Genomic DNA, 23036 nt, shown 5'->3' with positions numbered 1-23036 from the left:
TCCCTCTGGGTCATCCCAGTGCACCAGCCCCAAGCTTCCTGTATCCTGCATCAAACCTGGACTGGCGATTCGTTTCTTATATGATATTATACATGTTTTAATGCCATTCTCCCAAATCATCCCCCGGCTCCCTCTCCCACAGAGTCCAAAAGACTGTTCTATACATCTGTGTCTCTTTTGCTGTCTCGCATACAGGGTTGTGCAAGCTAACTCAAGTTGATAAGCACTTGTTTTAGGATCTCACACAGGGTGTTTTCTGTACATTTGTTGGCTGTAAATAACTGATGGGTCTAAGGGATTCTAGACAGGCAACAAGCAATGTGATTGTCACTATCTTAATCTCCCTAGATTAAGAAGAGGGTACCCCATAGGGCATCTGGTCCCTGGACACAAAGCATAATAATGCATATGAAAATTGCTCACTTCGTAGTCTCAGAGAGAACTCTGAAAGTCAACACCATAATAACCTTAAGAAGTAGGTTATTGTTATGACCTTGTTAGAGGTATGGCTAAAGCCTCACACAATGACCACATTTTTAGGGTTACAAAGAAAAACTGGAATTGCAGACTGATACTTTGTATTGCTTGTATTAACGGTACAGTAAAAACTAAATCTGCCATCTGCTATGTCTTTCAGTTTTTTATTTTGATGGTGGTGAAATCACAGCGCCCTAAGGGGTTGTTTAGAATATGCTGACTTCCTTAAGGCTGTCCTAACCCTGCAAATAATGAAAGGGGATAAGTGGATGCACGTGCTCCGTTGCTCAGAAGCATTCCACTCAGCGATCCTGTGGACTGCAGACTGCCAGGCTCCTCTGTCCATGGGATTTCCCAGGCAAGAATGCTGGAGTGGGTTGCGGTTTCCACCTCCAGCCGATCTTCCCAAGCCAGGGATTGAATCCACGTCTCTCGTGTCTCCTTCACTGGCAGACAGATTCTTTATCACTGAGTCACCTAGGAAGCCCAGAGTGAAAGTAGTACAGGGAAAAAGGTAACAAATGAGTCTACAGAATAGTAGGTCCTGCACCGACGCTTAGCAAGGATTCTACGCAGGCGTCCTGACGTGAAACTACACGCTCTACCCCACGCTTTCTGTGTGTATAAAACACTTCTCTATTTCTGAGTCAATCGAAGGAAGATTTAAAGAGAGATTATCACAGAAAAGACTAACATGTTAGTAACGAGTCTAAACTACAGTTTTCTTAGAATGAAAAATAGTATATTGAGCTAACTTGAAATTATGAATCCTTAATTATGTCAAAAGGAATGCTAAGGGTCAAGTGACAGACTGTTAAACATCATTTACCAGCAGAGGTAAGAGGCAGATTTTTTTACTTAGAGATGCAAGAGAAATGAAATATGTAAGAATAATTCTGATGGAAATGTTAATATAACTGAGGCAGAGATGAGACAATAGGATTTCAGGATATATTAACTATCATTTTTTTTTTAATATTGTCATACAGATATGGCATACACAGAAAATCATTTATCAACCGATTCTTAGATTTTTATTGACTACTATTTAGGTTTAAATATAGCTTTTAAAACTGATAGCTGATTTATAAACTAGATAAACTCTATTACTATTTGACATGCTTTCAGAAAATCCATTGTGCTTGAATTGACAAATCCTATAAGCTGCCCTGACCTAAAGGTCAGATATTAAACAGTATTGTTAAAGATACTTAACACATAGCTGAATTTTTCTTCGAGATATATCTTAATTTAAATATCACTGGAAATGGAAGAGTGCTGTATAAAAGCTATTCTTAATTGTGTTTGTCAAAAATTATTATATATTTTTCTCCCTCCAAAGAAATTTTCTTTCCTAAATATGAAAGGTAACTTTTTCCTCACAATTGATTTGTTCTGGAAAATATATGGTTGGGCAGGATTACAGACGTGAACTAAAAACTGTTGATAAAAATTCTGACCTGGTTTCACATTTTGGATTATTCCGCTCGTCATAAGCATATTGTGCTTCCCTAATGGCTCAGTGGGTGAAGAATTCTCCTGCAATGCAAGAAATGCTGTGCAATGCAGGAAATGCTGCTTTGATCCCTAGGTTGAGAAGATCCCTTGGAGAAAGAAATGGCAACCCACTCCAGTATTTTTTTAAAATTGCATGGACAGAGGAGCCTGGTGGGCTACAGTCCATAGGGTTGCAAAGAGCTGGGCATGACTCAGTGACCAAGCACACACACAGAGAAGAATACAAGCTATAAAAAAAACATTTTTACTACACAAAAATATTGAGACATCTCCAAATAACCACTGTTTCAAGATCTGCTAAAAAAACAAGAAAACAAGGTACTGAGAGACACATAAATAAGGAAGTCAGATTTCGCACACAGTAACTATATGTCTAATTCTGTCCTCACCCATCCCACCCCTCAATTCATGAACACTTGAGTGGGATACTACAGAGGTAGTAGACAAGACTGAACAAATGATTAAAATTGCCATGACAGACCTGGTAAGTCCTTGGGTGGGGGACGGGGAAACATTTCCATCAGTGGAATAAATACACAGATGAACTCCTTAAACAACTTAAATTTTCGTTATTTGTTTTAAACTCACATATAACTAATCATTTGGCATGTCTGAATAACACCTGATTTAACTACTTTTGCTGAGAAATGATTCTTTTTTTTATCTCCAAGAAAATTATTTATATCATAGTTTAGATTTTTCACCTATAAAATTTAATTTCAAAAATTACCTGGTGAATAAGAAATAAGGAAAAAAAGAATGATTTTTTAATGAAAAAATTTAATTTCTTTCAAATTTGGGGCATGAGACTAATCCACTTGCATATCATCAATTTGGAATATAAATAAGCTTTTGTCCTCTCTCGTGAAAGTCTGTCATAGTAATTCAAATGCCACAGGAAAACACTTTAACTCTTATCACACAGTGATGGTCTTCAATGCACTGCTGTTAAAAATATTTACCTGCTGTAATCTATTTTTACTCTCTGGAATAAATGATTTGGTGGTGGGAGGAGAAAAAACTACTTGAATAAAAACAAATCACGAACTGTTGAACTACAACCATAATTTTAAAACAAAGATCTTAAATTGAAAATATCCTTTTGATTATTATAATAACTAGAATTATATTTATGAACTTTTTCCGTTACAAACAACTCTCAATGATATACATTATCTTCTTTCTCCTTATAGTTCAGTAGTATTACTTCCAGACTCTGATGAAAAAGCCCAACAAGCAGTGAAAAGAAAGGAGCTTTAAGGCAACCTATTGCAATGCTAAAGACAAAGCATTGGCTGGGATGGTATTTGTTTGGACAGTCATAACTATGATATTAAAAGAGACAGGCCATGCCTGACCTGCTGTTGATATAACCATAGGCTGGCAACACATTCCTCAAGAGCCTCACAAACTTCCATCACTCAAGATTCGTGGTGAACAGATGTTTTCCATCACAGTGATAGTATTTTTACACTGCTTTCATTAAACTGTCATTTCTTAAACTGCTTCAATTTCAGGTCCCTTTTATCGCTTTGTTAGTTTTAATGCATCCCTCTGTACCTCGGATGACAGGGAGGTAGCCCTGACTTTAATTGTGTGTATACTTGCCAAAGATTGGGCCCTACACGCTCACAGTAGCCCTCTCTGGAATTGGACCTAATTGCCAAGTGAAAGCAATATTGGAACAAGCAGAAGCATAAAGATCACTAGTTATTCATGGAGTAGAGACTGAGAAGTATTATGTATGTATTAAAATGCTTTGAAGTGAAACATTTACGCAATTCACTTTGAAAGAATCAATAACTTTGATGTATTAGTGCAGTTGAAAATATTGTTCATTTAACATAAAATGGATATAAGACAGAAATAAAATGGATGTTGAGAACCCTACAGTTATCTGGCTAACTCAAAAAACACCCTCGGCACAGCTGAACTAAATGACCCTTTCTAAACATTTCTCCTTGAGGAAAAGGTTAAAGGTGTAAATTTAATACCGTCTTTATACCAAATAGCAATATTTACTTTATTTCTTCATTTCGATGTTTCTTATTTATTTATTTTGTGTTTGCATGTCTTGTGAGGCACAACCATTGGGACCTTAGATCAAAAACAAGCTTAAAAGGGGAATCAACTCCTAAACTATAATTGTTAGAAAATGGAAGCTGTGTCACCCATTACGTACAAGGGCCTACTGATCAGAAAGCCTGTAACATATCAGTCCCTTCTAATTTTGCCCTGGTTTTCCCCCACACCCCTGTGAGAAAATATTAGGAATAAAAATATGGAGAAGGCTTTTTTACAAAAATGAAAAATCCCCTGAATTTGTGATCTGGACATTATGTACTTTAGAGAATCACAAAAGATCAAATTAAGAAAAGTCAATGTTTAAATGTTTAAAGTTCTGCCTTTGGAATTCCTGAAATTAATATAAAGATACTAAATTATACTCTTGACTACGGTGAAGAGTCATTATCCAGGAATTTTTTCCACTGATCTTCTACTTTTCCTTTCAAATCACACTTTTGGGTTATTAACACAATAATGAATTATGTTGTTATTGTGGTCTCTGATCTTTCAGTAATAAATTTGTATTCCATTAAAAGCAACAGACAGTAAATCAGAGATCAGTTGGATATTGTCACAATATGAATCAGCTCTTTGAGAGAAATTCATTCCTAGGTTATGTTCTGGTTGTGTTGACTGCTTGTTTCTGAAAACAAACAAAATTTTGTGATGCTTGTGTATTGAGTATTTGTTAAGTAGGCACTAAACAAATAATCAAGAAATTATCTCTACAAAAAAAGAAGATGCACTGTTTCCCATACATACCAATGTACACCTCACAATACGAAATTTAATTAGTCAAACTCAATAATTCACAAAGCTGGTAAAAGAATGGTCATGAACAATCACCACCTAAGAAAAGGGATATGATGTACAGATATATTTCATTAATGAAACTAATTTAGAATTGTAATTAAATAGATTACTTACTAGCCTACACTATAATTTCATTACACTAAATGATACTGCTTTATCACAGAACATCTATGAAAGAACCCTCCAAATTATGGCATATATTGCACAGTTTCACACATTTAAAATAGATCTATAAGTTTTAGAAAATTGATCCTTCTTTTAAGTAGGCTCAAGAAATTTAAATGCAGGACAATTAGTACATCTAAAACAGTTTCTCACAAAGATAATTATTAAAATTGCTCAAAATTGTATAAGACTATTCTACCAGTAAGTACATGAAGATGTTAAAAAGTATTATCCTGTGTACTCTCTAAACTTAAGACTAGTTCATGTGTGTGCATTTGAACATATATAAGACTAGAAAAGCTGATTTCTGATTTGTATATTTCCTTCATTCACAAACATTTACTGAGTCTCTACTGTGTGTCCAGTCTCACATTAAATTTAACCTCACCTTTAATTTTAAAGGTGATTTAATAAGTAATTAGAAGACAGATATAATGCATATCCTCACAGATTTTACTATTTATTTAGGATTTTAAATTTGTGAAGCTCTCCAAGACTGTGTGAAAATTTTCGATCATGTAATTATTTTCCCTATATTAACTTTAACATTTTTCATTTTTCATAATTTTAAAATTTTTATTTTATGCAATTTGCATATATACTTTATATAGTTTGGGCTCATTTACAATACAAATGATGATATAACTTCATATATTATACCATCATTTGTATTATAAATGAACCTAATAAAACATACTATCAAAAAGTTTCTGCAAAAACTGAATCATTTTGATTTAACATAAATTTAAAGCATAAATATATGTGCTATGTAATGTTTCCTAGATACAAATCAATTTCATTTGGTATTGGTCATTAAGATATAAGGACCATTTTTTTTAGACAATATTATTTAGACGTTTTATATTTGATTTAAATAGAGAAGGATATTGTACATGTAACCCAGTATTAAATGTATTATTCATATAATAAAAATCTATTTCAATGATCTGTTATTTTTTCTTAGATATATAGCCACTTATGGATATGAAGGCAGATATATCACTAATATGTAATGACCTCTACACTATTTTAACCATAATAAACATTACAAGAGAAAAAGATAATGAGGTAGAAATGAAAACTAATGGTGGTTAACGAGTTCTCACAAAAATAAAATAGTAATCATATTTAAATACCACTTTAAAATAGTTTATAAAAACAATGGTAAATTTAATTTTTCCTTCTTTATTTACTTCTACTTCAAATCAAAATTTGAAGTCCATAAGATAACGTAAATTTAAGAAGTGAGGACAATAGTGTCCAACAATTAGTTAATTCTTACTCAAGTGTTCTTTATTTTCATGTCCATTTTGGGGGGGAGGGGGCTAATTACAATTTCACTTTTAAAGATATAATAGTCTTAGATAAATGAAAAGTTCTATCATTGAGTGCCCTTCCACTTCAAATGAATTATAAGAATTTTTTTTTTCTTGATAGAAGAAATGAAATATATTGATGGATAAATGTCAATTTCCTTCACATCAAAGAATATACATATTTTATTTTTCTTATTCAATCTATTTAATATTTTGATATTGATCTATATAAGTTGTATATAAGTAAGGCTTCCCTGGTGGCTCAGATGGTAAAGAATGTGCCTGCAATGTAGGAGAGCTGGGTTCAATTCCTGGGTCCGTAAGATCTCCTGGAGAAGAGAGTGGCAGCCCACTCCAGTATTCTTGCCTGGAGAATCCCATGGATAAAGGAGCCCGGCAAGCTACAGTCCATGGGGTCACAAAGAGTCAAACTGGACTGAGCGTCCAAGCACATGTACACACAAATTGTATGTAAGTAATTTATCAAAATGAAATTTAATCCCATTCTTTCAGTTACAATAACACAGAAACTAAATATTAGTTTTAATAATTTTCTTAAAAAAACCTGTCACTGAATGGTTTTATTTACCTGTGTGCTAAAGAATCCACCTGCAATGTGGGAGACCTGGGTTTGATCCCTGGGTTGAGAAGATTCCCTGGAGAAGGGAATGGCTACCCACTCCAGTATTCTGGCCTGGATAATCCCATGGACTGTATGGTCCATGGGGTCACAAAGACTCAGACACGACTGAGCAACTTTCACTTTCACTTTTTTTTCAAGTCACTTCAGTCGTGTCAGACTCTTTGTGACCCCATGTACTGTAATCTGCAAGGTTCTTCAGTCCATGGAATTCTCCAGGCAAGAACACTGGAGTGGGTTGCCATGCCCTTTCACAGAGGATCTTCCCGACCCGGGGATAGAACTCATGTCTCTTACGTCTCCTGCATTGGCAGTTGAGTTCTTCTAATCTTAAACTATTATATTCTGTGTGTCTGATAGATACAGAATTTTTACTTATTAAAAAAAAATAACTCTAAAAAATGTAACATAATCATTTTTTCACTTTTTACACAATATTATTTTGTTATTTGTTGTTAATTATATTTAATCATACATTTCTTCCTTAGAAGAAGAAATATCTCAAGAATATCTTCAATAATTTTATATGAAGAGAGAATTTGACTCTTTTAAAAATATAAAATATTAGGCTATGTTAAAATTTACTGCATTTTCAGTTCTTTTTGGAACTTGTCCTGTTCTAAAAGTTTAACTCACTGTTAATAAGCTTTTTGGAAAACATTTGGAAATAATGCATGTCAGAAAACATTATCTATTACTTGTTACATTATTAAATTTCCACTTATCTCCAGCATTCAAAACTAGCCAAGGGATTGAACATTTCTGTCATTTTTTTACCTTCATTTTCAAATGATTATATAAGTAATTCTTCTCCTCTTAAAAACTACAGATTTAGCTGCATGTGTTATCATCTCATATCACAGTCCATATAAAGTTTATTTAGAACTTTTTATGAAATATGATAAATTTATTTTATTGCCAACATTAAATTTTATGGTTATGTGCTTTGTATGTGATGAGAAATGGAAGCTTTGTATATACTGAAATAAATAAAATATATTTAAAGTTCTTCATCCAGCCTTCATGAATAAGCCATACTCTTTGCATTTTATGGATGCTTGCTGCTGCTGCTGCTGTTAAGTCACTTCAGTCGTGTCCGACTCTGTGCGACCCCAGAGACGGCAGCCCACCAGGCTTCAGCATCCCTGGGATTCTCCAGGCAAGAACACTGGAGCGGGTTGCCATTTCCTTCTCCAATGCAGGAAAGTGAAAAGTGAAAGTGAAGTCGCTCAGTCATGTCCGACTCTTAGCGACCCCATGAACTGCAGCCCACCAGGCTCCTCTGTCCATGGGATTTTCCAAGCAAGAGTACTGGAGTGGGGTGCCATTGCCTTCTCTGTTATGGATGCTTGCAGTGCAAATAAAAGTTATGTCACATACTAACAAAGTCTTCATTAATGAGAACATTGTTCTGCAACATGGAAAACACCTACTTCAGAAACAAACCCTAAAGACTAAAACTAACAACACTTGGTGAAAATATATCTATAGAATAAGTTTATTTTTTTTCTATTTAAAAATAGTACTTCATATGATAATTTCCTCAGAAATACTATATGCTAGAAAGATCCTGATCCCAAATTCTAGGCTAAGCTGAATTACCCACTCCCTGTATGTTTCAAATTATGTTTCTTACCCCTCATCGCCTGACAGGTCATTTTAAAAAAAATATGCCAATATCTTGGATAGAAGTGAAGAAAAAAATTTATCATACAGAATATGTACAGTTTCAATAAAGTTCTAAATAGAAGAGAATAAAATTTCTGAAAGTAGATCACCAACCTATTATAACTAGGAAAAAAAGATATTGGTAAAACTGGGTTCCACTAAGTGAAACAAAAAGAGAGTTAAGTCAGAAGTAAGGCAGACATGGGCTTTCTCGTGGTGTCTCTGGAAAAGAATCCACCTGCCAATGCAGGGGACACAGGTTCAATCCCTGGGAGGGGAAGATCGCCTAGAGAAGGAAATGGCAACCCACTCCAGTATTCTTGCCTGGAAAATCCCATGGAAAGAGGAGACTGGTGGGCTATGGTCCACACTGTCTCAAAAAAGTTGGTCATGACTGAGCGACTGAACAACAGTGACAAGGCAGACATAGACCTGATTCCCAACACTGTATGTAACCTCCTAGCCTGATTAGCAAGTTACTCGATTTTAGCCTTATCGTGGAACAGTGAATTCCACGTTGCCTGATGGTTGTATTTAAAATGTACCTAGCATATATTAGACTTTCAATAAATGTTAAGCTCATCAGTATGACATTGGCACATGAATTCAGCAGATATCATATAAAAAGCAAGACTTTACCAAAGAACGTCTGTAGGCTACAAGTCTTTGTCTCTACACACCACCTACTTTTGAATTTGTCTGAACAAATATAGCAAACTACAGGGGACATAATGACAAATATACATAAATCAAGAATTACCATTTTGCCATTTGTGAGTGCCATTTTGTGATTTTTCCCTCATGTTTTCTAAATAAAATAATTACAAATTTTAAAATAACTTTATTCTATTTCCTACAACTCTTCTTTTCTCAGTGACATGGACATCATAATGTTATATCAATATCATTTAATATATGGTTTTATATATTCAGAACATATAAGCATCAGATAACGTATGCCTGTTTTGTTGCACATAGATGCTATTAATAATTGTCCCTATTTTTCTGTTCATTTATTTTGCTATATTATAGTATTTCATTTTGATACAAACTAGTATTAACTGAACCTTTCCAGGTTTCCTAGTAAAGTGAAAGTCACTCAGTTGTGTCCCATTCTTTGCAACCCCATGGACTGTATAGTCCATGGAATTCTCCAGGCCAGAATACTGGAGTGGGTAGTCTATCCCTTCTCCGGTGGATCTTCCTGACCCAAGAATTGAACTGGGGTCTCCTGTATTGCAGGTGGCTTCTTTATCAGCTGAGCAACCAGGGAAGCCAGGTTTCCTAGTAAACTAAGTGTCAATTACTGTGTTAAATATTTCATGTATATTAATTCATTCTATCCTCCTACCTTGTAGAGACTTTTTATAATCCTCTACATTGTAGAAACTTTGTTTTTATATTTTAAGTTACAATTCATTGTATTATAAATATTGTATACACAGTGTGGATCACAATAAACTGTGGAAAATTCTAGAAGAGATGGGAATACCAGACCACCTGATCTGCCTCTTGAGAAATGTGTATGCAGGTCAGGAAGCAACAGTTAGAATTGGACAATGAACAACAGACTGGTTCCAAACAGGAAAAGGAGTACGTCAAGGCTGTATATTGTCACCCTGCTTATTTAACTTATATGCAAAGTATATCATGAGAAAGGCTGGGCTGGAAGAAGCACAAGCTGGAATCAAGATTGCTGGGAGAAATATCAATAACCTCAGATACGCAGATGACACCACCCTTATGGCAGAAAGTGAAGAGGATTCAAAGAGCCTCTTGATGAAAGTGAAAGTGGAGAGTGAAAAAGTTGGCTTAAAGCTGAACTTTCAGAAAACGAAGATCATGGCATCTGGTCCCATCACTTTATGGGAAATAGATGGGGAAACAGTGGAAACAGTGTCAGACTTTATTTTTCTGGGCTCCAAAATCACTGCAGATGGTGACTGTAGCCATGAAATTAAAAGGCACTTACTCCTTGGAAGAAAAGTTATGACCAACCTAGATAGCATATTCAAAAGCAGAGACATTACTTTGCCAACAAACGTCCGTCTAGTCAAGGCTATGGTTTTTCCTGTGGTCATGTATGGATGCGAGAGTTGGACGGTAAAGAAAGCTGAACGCCGAAGAATTGATGCTTTTGAACTGTGGTGTTGGAGAAGACTCTTGAGAGTCCCCTGGACTGCAAGGAGATCCAACCAGTCCATTCTGAAGGAGATCAGCCCTGGGATTTCTTTGGAAGGAATGATGCTAAAGCTGAAACTCCAGTACTTTGGCCACCTCATGCAAAGAGTTGACTCACTGGAAAAGACTCTGATGCTGGGAGGGATTGGGGGCAGGAGGAGAAGGGGACGACAGAGGATGAGATGGCCTGATGGCATCACCGATTCGATGGACGTGAGTTGGAGTGAACTCTGGGAGTTGGTGATGGACAGGGAGGCCTGGCCTACTGCGATTCATGGGGTCGCAAAGAGTCAGACACGACTGAGCGACTGGACTGAACTGAACTGAACTGACACATTTTATAATATTATTATTTTATAGACAGTCTAAAAGGAGCACAGAGAAGTTAAGTAACTTGTACAAGGTACTACCTACTACATAGGTAGTTATTTATACGTGGTGGATCTGGCATTTGAAATCAGGATGTGTGCATCCAGAGTCCATATATAAACCACATTTCCCTGTGCTCAAGGTCAAAGAATAGACCATGTGTTTGTATTTATTTTCCTGCTGATGGACAAATCAGTTATGCCATTTTTTTTTTTTTTACCTTCACAAACAATGTTGCAATAAGTGTCTTTGAATATGTCTCCTGATTTCCACAAGAGATTTTTCAAGACAAAAGCTCAGGTGGGTTATTTGGAAGTCTCGGTGTACATATATATCCAATCCACATATGGGGCATTAAAAAGATCAAAAGGCTATAACTGACAATATTTCCTTCTAGTTAAAGACCTCTGGTTTGGGGGTTTTGCTTGATGTGTCTGGTATTTTTTGCTCATTTTGTGTTAAGGCATACCTCAACATCAGGAGAAAATCTATGCCTATTTGAGGGACTTCTGATATCCTAATAAGGAATTGCTGGGTAAAATATTGGGGGTTCAGTTAAATTAGGATTTCTGATAAGCAATGAGTATTTTAGTATATTGCATGGGACATACTGTACTTTGAATTGTTTTTCATCTGAAATACAAATTTAACTCGGTGTTCTTATTTTTATTTGCTAAGACAACACTGCAAATAAGCCATCCACTGGATGGCTAATAAAAGAATTCCGCCTACTTAGTGGTAGGCTCGGAGCGGAGGTTATTGATCCAGCATCATATAATCTAGCTGTACAATAAATGGGACCACAGTCTGTCTTTCAGAACTCATTATGCTTCACTCAAGTGCAAGTAGACAGAAGATGTATATATATATATTGCCCAACTTTTTCCTTATAAAAAGCGCCATCTGAAACCTTCCCACAGTTGTTGTGTATTAGGTGCTGCAATGCCTCCCTCAACTCAGAAGAATCTCTGCCTCATTTCTTATTGTACAGTGACACATTAATGCCTTTACATTGTATTCCTGAAAATATAACTAGACGGATCATTATCATATGCCAGCCTTGTCTCTCTTGCCTCTTCAACCCTGTGCCCACATTCGCTTCGTCTCTGTTCTGTGCTGTAAAAATGTACTCTGGCACTTTAAACTGGGTGGCACAACACAAAAGGGGCTGTCAGTAAGCTAAATTGACATTACATTAAATAATGAGGAATCTGCAAGTGGGAGAACACCCAAGGTGATCCACCCAACACCTCATTTTATAGTAATGATAAAAAAAAAAAGAAGTGGAATTTAATCCAAATTGAATCATCCCCCCTTGAAAATGAGACTTTCCGAATAGCAGGAACAAAAGGACAGCCAGTAGGTCTTAGGTATTGCAGCTGCCAAAGATGAAATTCTGCTCCAGGGCATATTCATTTCACTAGTTAAGTGCTTGCTACTTGAACTAATAGCAATTTCTTAGGTGAAAAGAATTTTGATCCTTTTCTTCTTTTTCCATTATGGAGCTTTGGCATTTCATCAATTGGCATACCCTACCACACTGTGCTGAAATGTTTTGAGGGTTTTGCAGACAATATGGAGGATGCTTTTGTCTATAAAATAAACCATCAGTTCAGACTGAGATTTTTTTTTTTTCCAGAAAAAGTAAAGTTGATTACTTGGCATCAATCCCTCATCATAGATACTACTGAAGAAAAAAAAAAAAGGAGTGTGAAAAAACCCCAAAGGACACGAAACCCATGGGGAAATAATGATGTCTAAGTGCTGCAGAGAGCAGCCAGAAGAGGAACAGTATTTCTTCTGTGAGGACCTCAGTAATAACAACCCCTGAATGATGAGACTTATTGCAAATGGCAAGAGTGCTGTGGGAGAAGAATTAAAAAAAATATATATATATACTACATTTTGAAGGATACCGTTTCACACGCCCATTCTCCTTCCCTTTATTCACAGATCATTTGAGTTCTCTTTTTCATTACTCCTTGTTCCAAAGAACAATAAATATTCACGGAGGGCCAAATATGTGCCAAGTACTAAAAGGTCTAGTAATGCAAAAGCCATAATGTCTGATCTTAGAAACATCCAAATTTGATGTAAAAATAAATACTAAGCAACTGCAAAGCAAATGCAGAAACACCAATAACGTGATACGCAGGGGATCCAAACACAAAGGAGGAAGTAACGGTAACCACAGAGTTGACCAGGAAAAGACTCACAAAGAAAGTGACGTAAGTATGAAAGTTGAAACATGGGAGAAGGGTTTTGTCAGGTTAGAGGTGGGGAAAGGAAATTCCAACTAAATGGGTCAGCCAAAGCAATAAGTAACACATAATCTGATTGTTAAAAGAATTTGCCGTTTGTAAGGCTGAAACTGGAAAAATATGCTGTGGTAAGATTCTGTGCAGCCTTTACAAGGTCTTTTAGAGAAATATGCATGTTATGTGGACGTAGAAAATAAAATGCAAAGGTGGGCATATAACAAAGGAATGCAATGTGATTCAGTGTGTATTTTTAGTGGCACTGTGAATAATGGGTAAGAGGGAAAAGTTAGAGGGAGTTACATCAATTACAAAATCATTCAGTGGTCATGTATGGATGTGAGAGTTGGACTGTGAAGAAAGCTGAGCGCCGAAGAATTGATGCTTTTGAACTGTGGTGTTGGAGAAGACTCTTGAGAGTCCCTTGGACTGCAAGGAGATCCAACCAGTCCATTCTGAAGGAGATCAGCCCTGGGATTTCTTTGGAAGGAATGATGCTAAAGCTGAAACTCCAGTACTTTGGGCACCTCATGTGAAAAGTTGACTCATTGGAAAAGACCCTGATGCTGGGAGGGACTGGGGGCAGGAGGAGAAGGGGACGACAGAGGATGAGATGGCTGGATGGCATCACTGACTCGATGGACATGAGTCTGAGTGAACTCCAGGAGTTGGTGATGGACAGGGAGGCCTGGCGTGGTGTGATTCATGGGGTCGCAAAGAGTCAGACATAACTGAGCGACTCAACTGAACTGAGTTAAAATACATGATGATAATTCAAATAAGACAGTGACCACATAGAAAATGGAAGGTGGATTCACTTGGGAAGTAGAACGGATGGATTTGGTGACAAGTTGGGTGAGAACGGTGACAGAGATGACTCTAAGATTTTGCTCTTGCATGAAGGAGTATATTCTGATTTTTTAGGAAGAGATTTTTGCAGATGAGGGAGAAGATGAATGTTAACTTTTGAATCTAGAAGTAAAGCTTCCAGAATCACATCTATTCTTTATTCAATACATGTTTATCACAAATTTAGATTCATATCCTTCACAGAAAAAGGAAAATGAGCTAGAATTTGATTAACTGGACATATCATAGATATTTTTCTTAAAATGTTCATAATTTTAAATTTAAAGTCTAGATAGCCTGAAAGTGTGTAAATAGTTTCAGATCATAATTACTAGACCTGTGTAGCTAATTGACAGACTTCAATACACTAGCTTATTTGTTCTGAGTATAACTCAATAGAGTGGAACATTCAGGGGGCAGAATAGATTCTGTTCTTGAAAGACCTATTAAAGTTTACTAACGACTTAGAACAACATATGTTTACAGAATTTCAAATCAATTAACCAACTGTTAAAGAAATTTAAGTTTCATTATGCAAAAATGAAATCTTAATTTATCTGAACACTTATCCATGCAGTTTTAAATTCCAGTGAGAATAATAATAATTGAGACTGAAATTTTTAATATAAAATACTTTTACAAATTATCTATTTTAAAATTATATAACCTCCAAAAGACTGTTCCATACATCTGTATTTCTCGGATTCATGTTGATGCATGACTGCTGCTGCTGCTGCTGCTAAGTCGCTTCAGTGGTGTCCGACTCTGTGTGACCCCATAGACGGCAGCCCACTGGGCTCGTCCGTCTCTGGGATTCTCCAGGCAAGAACACTGGAGTGGGGTGCCACTGCCTTCTCCAATGCATGAAAGTGAAAAGTGAAAGTGAAAATGAAGTCACTCCATTGTGTCCGACTCCTAGCGACCCCATGGACTGCTGCCTATCAGGCTCCTCCATCCATGGGATGTTCCAGGCAAGAGTACTGGAGTGGGGTGCCATTGCCTTCTCCGTGATGCATGACAAAACCAATATAATATTGTAAAGTAATTAGCCTCCAATTAAAATAAATACATTTTAAAAATAAATAAAATTATATAATCTCACATGAACTGGCACTATTCTCGTATAACCTGTTTTGTAGACTAAAAAAAGTGAAAATTAAAACTGTTACTGTTTCAGAAGGATGACTCAGTTTTATCAAAAGTCATACTTCTTTTGGTAATGAAGTTAAGACACACCAAATCTTTTCACTCTACACCACAAAATTAGTCTGTAATAGCAAGCTAAGACAACTCAGAACAAAAATATTTGTTGGATTTCCTTCAAAAAAGGAATCTGATAAGACTGTGTAAAAACAGTAAGACTAAAGAAGACATTCCCAGCAGAAAGAAACAGAATAAGAGCAAGAAATGACCACGGAACAGGAAATATGGTTTGATTTATGACATACATTTCCATTAATAAGATACTAATATGGTCTGTGGTCATACTACAGAAAAAAATTAGTAACAGGTTATGATGTAACTAAATAGGAGGGGTCAGAGTTCTGTTTTTGTTAATGTTTATGAAGATACATGTTTTCGAACAAAATCTTATATGAAACCCTGAAAAATAAGATATATTAGAGACATCTCAGTGGAAGCTGGAGCAAGGGGGTACAGTTTCATCTGCTTAATTTATATGCTTAATATGATACATGTGACAACAATAACATAGAATTCTTATGCTACAAAAATCCCTACAAAGTGAAAATGCTCTATTCAAGTAAAAATACAAAATATTTGCATCAAATATTTGTAGCCAATACAGATACTTATTTAAAATATAAACAAATGTGAATGTATATAAGAAATAGAGCAACTACCAAAAACATAAATGAATAAAGCTATGGGAAGTTTTATACAAAACATACATTCATGAAAAAACACTCAATATAATTAATGAGATTCAAATTAGAGACATGCTATAATAAGATTTGCCCTATCTCATTAACAACTACTAAAAAGTTATAATGCCCAATAAGGGCATGAAGAAATAAGCACTGGCATACACCCCAGGAGGAAGAATAAGTCTCTGGCTTGACAGGTAACTGGGCAATTAATTACATTTCAAAGGCATCTGACTCTTGACTTAGTAATTCTTTATTTTATTTTTTAAAATATAAATTTATTTATTTTAATTGGAGGTTAATTACTATCACCATATATACTTTTACTGATGCAAAGAACCATGTACAAGTTAAATCATTATATCATTGTTCTGTTGTAAAATCCTAGGAATTATTTTTGTTTAGTTATATACATCAAAACCATGAAATGCAAGGCTGTCTTTAGAAAATTAAATTTACAAGTGATTTGCTTTGGAAAATTCTTAGTGACATACATAACTGAAAACAAAAAAAGTAACCATTGTGTCTCATATTCTTATATTTGATAATATAATTGTATAAAAAGTATAAGAAGCTGCTTATTTACACTTGTATTTTTATATACTGGCCATCCAAACACACTGAACTTTTATCAACTAATAACTAGCTTTAAATAAGTAAAAGCAGAAATAATAAGGTATAGAGAGTATCAGCTGTTTTAAATTATAAAAAAAATAACTGAAATGCAGGTGAACCTACTTGAGAGCAAAACCAAACAGAATACAGATCTTTACGCAGGCCTCATGATATAGATGGGGCTTCCCTGGTAGCTCAGTGGTAGAGAATCTGCCTGCAATGCAGGAGACCTGGGTTTGATCCCTGGGTTGGGGAAGCTCCCCATGAGGAGGGCCTGGCAACCCACTCCAGTATTCCTGCCTGGAGAACCCCATGGACAGAGGAGCATAGCAGGCTACACCCATGGGATCACAGAGTCAGACAGGACTGAAGCAACTAAGCAGCAGGAGCATGATACAGCTTAGAGTCCAGAGATTTCCTCGACTAAACGTTTCCAGAGCTCAGGGCCAAGGCGGGTGGAGAGGAAGCAGGCGGTGCAAAGGCGGCAAGCAAGAACCAAGAGAACAAAGTGAGGGGTTTGGGGTTTGGTTGTTTTTTTGGTCCCAAACAGTGTTTATTTAAGATATAACTGAACATGGAAAAAGTCCAGGATCAGCATATAGTTGAATAAATCATCTTATCAACTTGTATAAATACAGAGTTTAACTTTGGGTCCTTGACGTTTTCCCAGAAAGAACTGAAATAGTTTCTGTGTCTGTAAATTGACACAGATTGTGAAGTACCCTTCACCTGCCTAGAGTGTTTATTAAGATTCTATGTAGTCCAACAATAATTTCCATTCACCAAGGACTTACTAATAACATCATACTTCAGTGAATACCTGAATATGGCCTCAGGCTATGTTGGAAAGAAGTTATGGAAATTCTTCCTCTTGTTTTCAGACTTTATCTTCCAGAAGAAAGCTAGCCAAGAAAGAAATTCATTCATTCATATTCCCTCTCTCACCGTGCATTCCATGTCCCCACCTCTCTGTCAGTTTCTCTTGCTGAACTGGGGAATCCCTATTACCTGTTCCCTGCTGCGATCACTGGTTGCTTACACCAGGGTAAGTTCCACACTTGACAGGAGGCATAAAATAACTTTGTAAATCAGGGAACTGATTCAGCTCCCAGATATTTTTCTATTCTGAAGACCATGTGGTAACACAGAAAGAAACAGCAAGACTTCCTCTTGTTGCATCTACCAACCGATATCAATCAACTGCTGTATGTGAAATCACTTTATAAATATTAAAAGCACTGACAATGTACGGTAGAATTATTTGGCTCAGTAATAATAAGAATGGCTACAATGCACTGAGTGAGCACAGTCTTATCCTTACCTCAGCTCTTTACAAACCTCTGCACTATTCTGCCCATATCAGGTCTTGGCTTTATTTCTCCATAGATATGACTTTTATCTTTCCCTCTTACAAACGTCCATCTTTTCTCCAAAAAATGCAATCTGCTCAGAGCAGCTAACTTAGAGAGATTCACTATTAAGAAGGGGTGGTTAGCAAACATCACCAATAGTAGTTGAACTCTTTTGTTTAAGGGCTAATCATTTATATTTATTTTTATAGTTTCTTTACAGTAGCTTGGTGATCTAAAATCTTGTAATGGCTTCATGTTAAGCAAAAACAAGCTTGAATGAACATCTTGGTGTTTCTGACAAATAGTTTCCACTGACATTCTTGTAAGTCAAGGGAGAGAGAAATGTAGATATATGACTTCAAATATTTGAAGAACCTCAATCTACTATACATCCCAGAAAGCAGTCATAGGATTAATAAATGAGACCAGCTCATTATGTGGGTGCCAACAATATTAGATAATGGCTTTCATTTAATTATCATTTCCCCCCTATTCTGATATGTTCAAAATTGATTAATACTATCAAAACTTAACCAAAACATGAACTATCTTGCAAAGGTGACATCAAAGCAAATGAATTTCATTTTTTTAAGGACAAAAAGATAAATACAAAAACTCCCACTTTTTTTTTTTTTTTAGCACTATAAGGACTTAGCAAAACAATTTTAGATTTAATTTCATGAACTTGTGCTGAGGAGTTCCCATGGATTACTAGCTGAACTAATTTCCAGCTTGAGATTGCCAAGCCAGGGTAACCCAAAGATCCCCAGCTCAAAAAAAATTGTTTATTTTATAAGACAGGAGGTTTGTCCCACAGATGGTTTTACTCCACATTGTTTATTTTGGAACCAGAAACGTCAATTTTCATAGAATATTCAAAGAAAATATCATATGAATTCAACTGATTTTGATAAGTTGACACTCCATATATTACCATGAAAAAACAAGGATAAGTTAGAAAAAGAAAAGGAAAGTTCAGCTAGAAAAAGAAAAGTCCCTACATGTCAAAAAAGAAATGAGCAGACAAAATCGCAGCACTCAAGAGAAGCTGACTTTCAGGGCCAGTAACGTTTTCAATTGAAAACTGGCACTAATGTTTGAGCTGAATGTCTCTTAGAGAACTAAAACTATGTGTTAGATATGCACATGTTACATAAAGCTTCCTTTGTGAAGCCCTTAACACTGCAATGTTTCCTGTCTTACAGAAAATCTAGAGACACAACATAAAAGATTAGTCTCTTTGGACATTTTAGCGGAAAAAAGAGCACGCACAACACAGAAGAACTTCAACCTTGTGTTCAGTGGGTAGCGTACGGTCCTACACCTTTCCTTCTTTCATCAAGCATCAAGCCTTAGAGCCACGGCCCAAGCATGTGTCCCCAAGCAGTCCATTTGTACGTGATCCATCTCAAAGTTTCCTGTCTTTGGAGAGGGCTTAAAACCTCCTGGAATTTAAAATAAATGATTTTTAAAGTCTTGTATCCTATCTCTGCATTTGTAACTCTCTTCAGGTTACAAATAAGAGAGCTCACTCAGAGTACAATTAAGTAAAAGGGTGTAATATTTTGTAAGTATATAAGAAATCTTCATAAAACTGAAGGGCAAGAATATGACTGTCTCTTAAAAAAGAATGTATCTAGTAAGTAATAAGAAATTCAAGAAGTATTCTATCTGGCTCTATTTATCTTTTATGCTGTATACATTTTTTTTATTTCCCTCAAACCAGTTCACATCATAAAAAAAACAGATGAAACACTATGTAGGACAGACTTTACCAAGTTTTATATTATGTCTACCAAAAACAAGGCTGGAAATTCTGGATTCTTGGCTATACTGCCCATAATTCACTACAGCCCATAACTCATGTGGATTAAAAGTAAAACTGTGGATAAAATACAAAACCGAAAACCAAAATTACTAATAAAGCACTCTAAAAAAGTAAGACCTGTGCAGAAAAATTAAATGTTGGAGGAGTGAAGCAGAGATTTGTGTTTCATCTTGGTTTTTTTCCTTCCTGTGACTTTGCCTTGAGTGGAGTCCTAGTCACAGACATCATGGGAAAAAAAAAAGGTAAGGCAGATGAAACTGATAGAAACTCCATCAGCCTGGAGACTGGGGTGATGGGGGCCCTGTGGGCTATAGGACATACACAGTCACAGAGGGGAGCTAACCCAGGAAAGCATTCCCCTGATTCAGTGTATGACCCACTCATGCCCTGCGCTTATGCTTAGCGGCTCAGCTGGTTCCCACTCTTTGTGACCCATTGGACTGTCAGGCTCCTCTGTCCATGGGATTCTCCAGGCAAGAATACTGGAGAGGTTGCCATGCCATCCTCCAGGGGATCTTTCTGACCCAGGGATTGAACCCATGTGTACTGTATTGTAGGTGGATTATTTACCTGCTGAGCCATCACAGAAGCCAAGGTAGTAAAAGCTAAGAGTTTTAGATTCTGTTTTGAACCACTCCCACAAATTGCAGACTAACACCCGACACCAGCGTAAGGACTCATACAAATATAGTAAAGACTTAGAGAATGAAGCTTAGATTTGAACCAGTGTGGATAGTAGGTGAGGGACAACTTAGCTTAAAGTTGCTGACTGGCTTCAGTTTTCATTCCTGCGGCAAAACAAAGCTCCGAGCGATCCACAGGAATGACATTACATTGTTGATAATCCAGTCACAGCCCCACACTCCTAATTTCTCCTCAGTTCAAATCTCCAACACCTCCTCCCTCATCCTCCCAGTCACTTCAAAACCTGGCTGCATAAATCAATGAGAAAACAAAAGAGAAATTCCCACCAGCTTCCAGAACAGAATGGCTTCCACACCTTATTTGTGGCACCTCCAAAGCTCATCAACAATTCTCAGGAAATACAAGTAGAATCTGGGTCATAAAGTCTCTCTCTTTTTTTTTTTTTTTCCTTTTCCTTTGTGCAGGGTCTAGCTTTGCTTGCTCATAGGATGCCACATGCAGAGCCTCACGCCGGGGCTTCACACCTGAGCTCCTGGCGTGAAATGGCTATGGCCAGGCCTCCGCTCTGCAGGGCGCGGCCGTTTGCAGAGATGCTGCACCAGGCGCTTGAGTCTCGCGAGAGGGGAGCTGACTGCAGCTGCGCCGAGAACTCCGACCCTTCCTTAGGCTGCAAACCCGCGCTTTGTCAAGCGGCCCCCACTGCGGCCTTCAGGAGACGCATGCGTTCTAAAGCAGTGGTCCCCGACTTTTCAGCACCAGGGTCCAGGTCTAAGGAAGACACATTTTCCAAGGACATGTGGGTGGGGAGTGGTTTCAGGATGATTCACACGTGCATTGCATTAACCGTGCCCATTAGCTCTATTACTGTTACCTCAGCTCCACCTCAGATCAGGCATTCAATCCCCGAGTTTGGGGACCCCCAACTTAGAGCCTGAGCACGTCTCTCTGTCCTTTGAGCAAACAACAAAGGTTTCCTTTGCTTCTGTTGGCTCTGAGGACACCAGCAGAAGGACCTTTCCTGGGGACAGAATCTGGAGGGCCAGTAACACTTGCCTCTACTAAGGCCCTACACTTCCCCCGTTATCAGGAATAAACTGCCTGTTTGTTTTTTTTTTTTTTTTTTTAAGTCCTTGCCTCCCTCTGGGCACTAGCTCCCATCCTTCTCAGGAAAATAATCTAGCAATTCTCTCCCCTATATCCTTTTTTTTCTTTTTTATTTATTTTTGGCTGCGCTGGTCTTCACTGCTGGGCACAGGCTTTCCCTAGTTGCCGCGAGTGGGGCTACTCTCTAGATGTGGTGTGCCGGTTTCTCATTGCGGTGGTTTCTCTTGTTTCAGATCATGGGCTCTAGAGCACACAGCCTTCAATAGTTGCAGCATCCGGGCTTACGTGTTCCACAGCATGTGGAATCTTTCCGGACCAGTGATCAAACCCATATCCCCTCCACTGGCAGATGAATTCTTACCCACTGGACCAGGAGGGAAGTACTTTCCTCTTTATTATCAGACGTTTTTCTCCGTTGTTTATTTTTTACCAGAATACAACCACACTTCCATTCCTTCAATCTTTAAAAAAAAAAAAAATCTGTACACTACTTTTAATTCACTTTTTTTCTTTTCTTCCATTTAGAGCTAATTTCCTTTAGTGAATTTATTAAATCTGCTGTCTAAAATTCTCTCTCATTCTTTTTGAACCTGCTTTGATCAGACGTTTTATACCGTATCTTATTCACACTGTGAAAACTGTTCTTACCAAGCTCACTGAGCACTTTCACATTCGTAATCAACCAGTAGATTATACACATGATATGAAGCATTTGACAGGGGTGATCATGGTCTTGACCTCTAAGCATTTTCTTCACTTGCTATCCAGTATAAAAGCACGTACCTGGTTTACTTCTATATCCCTAGATGCTCATCAGTCTACCTTTTAGATCCTTCTAAGGTTCTACTCAATTGCTGTCCTGGCATCTCTGCTTGATGTGTGTACTCCACTGGTGGCCTTACCTAGTTTCGTGATTGCCATGACATTGAGTATATGCTGAGGACTCCCAGATTTAATATTTCAATCTGAATCTGTCCCTTAATTGTCTCCTTGAATCCATTGTCCTAATTAGGACACAGAATTGAATGTCTACCAAACATCTCAAACTTAAAAATTACAAACTGAACGTATAGTCTTCCTTCAAAAAGACATTGTGCCCTGGTTGTCCTTATCTTCCTAATAGTCCATCATTCTAGATACATAGGAGAAAGACTTTGGAGTCTTCTTGACTTCCTTTATTGAAACCCAATATCCAGTCTGTTGGCAAAAATTATTTTCTTCCTCCATATTAGTGAATCTGATACCTTCTTGCTACCTCCACAAATAACAAGCTAGCGCATGTCAC

At 37.0% G+C, this 23036-nt stretch overlaps 1 long non-coding RNA gene across 1 annotated transcript in view; it reads right to left on the bottom strand.

Moving 5' to 3' along the window:
- LOC133251733 (uncharacterized) overlaps positions 1 to 22058 on the bottom strand; it is a 39123-nt gene extending 17065 nt beyond the window's left edge. Inside the window, exon 1 of the long non-coding RNA XR_009737763.1 lies at positions 21003 to 22058. This is a non-coding gene — a long non-coding RNA (uncharacterized LOC133251733). The remainder of the gene's footprint in view (positions 1 to 21002) is intronic.
- Between the last annotated feature and the right edge of the window lie 978 nt (positions 22059 to 23036).

This window comes from Bos javanicus, chromosome 7 (assembly GCF_032452875.1).
Source record: "Bos javanicus breed banteng chromosome 7, ARS-OSU_banteng_1.0, whole genome shotgun sequence".
Taxonomy (NCBI): Eukaryota; Metazoa; Chordata; class Mammalia; order Artiodactyla; family Bovidae; genus Bos; species Bos javanicus.
This window is presented reverse-complemented; position numbering and strand designations above follow the sequence as displayed.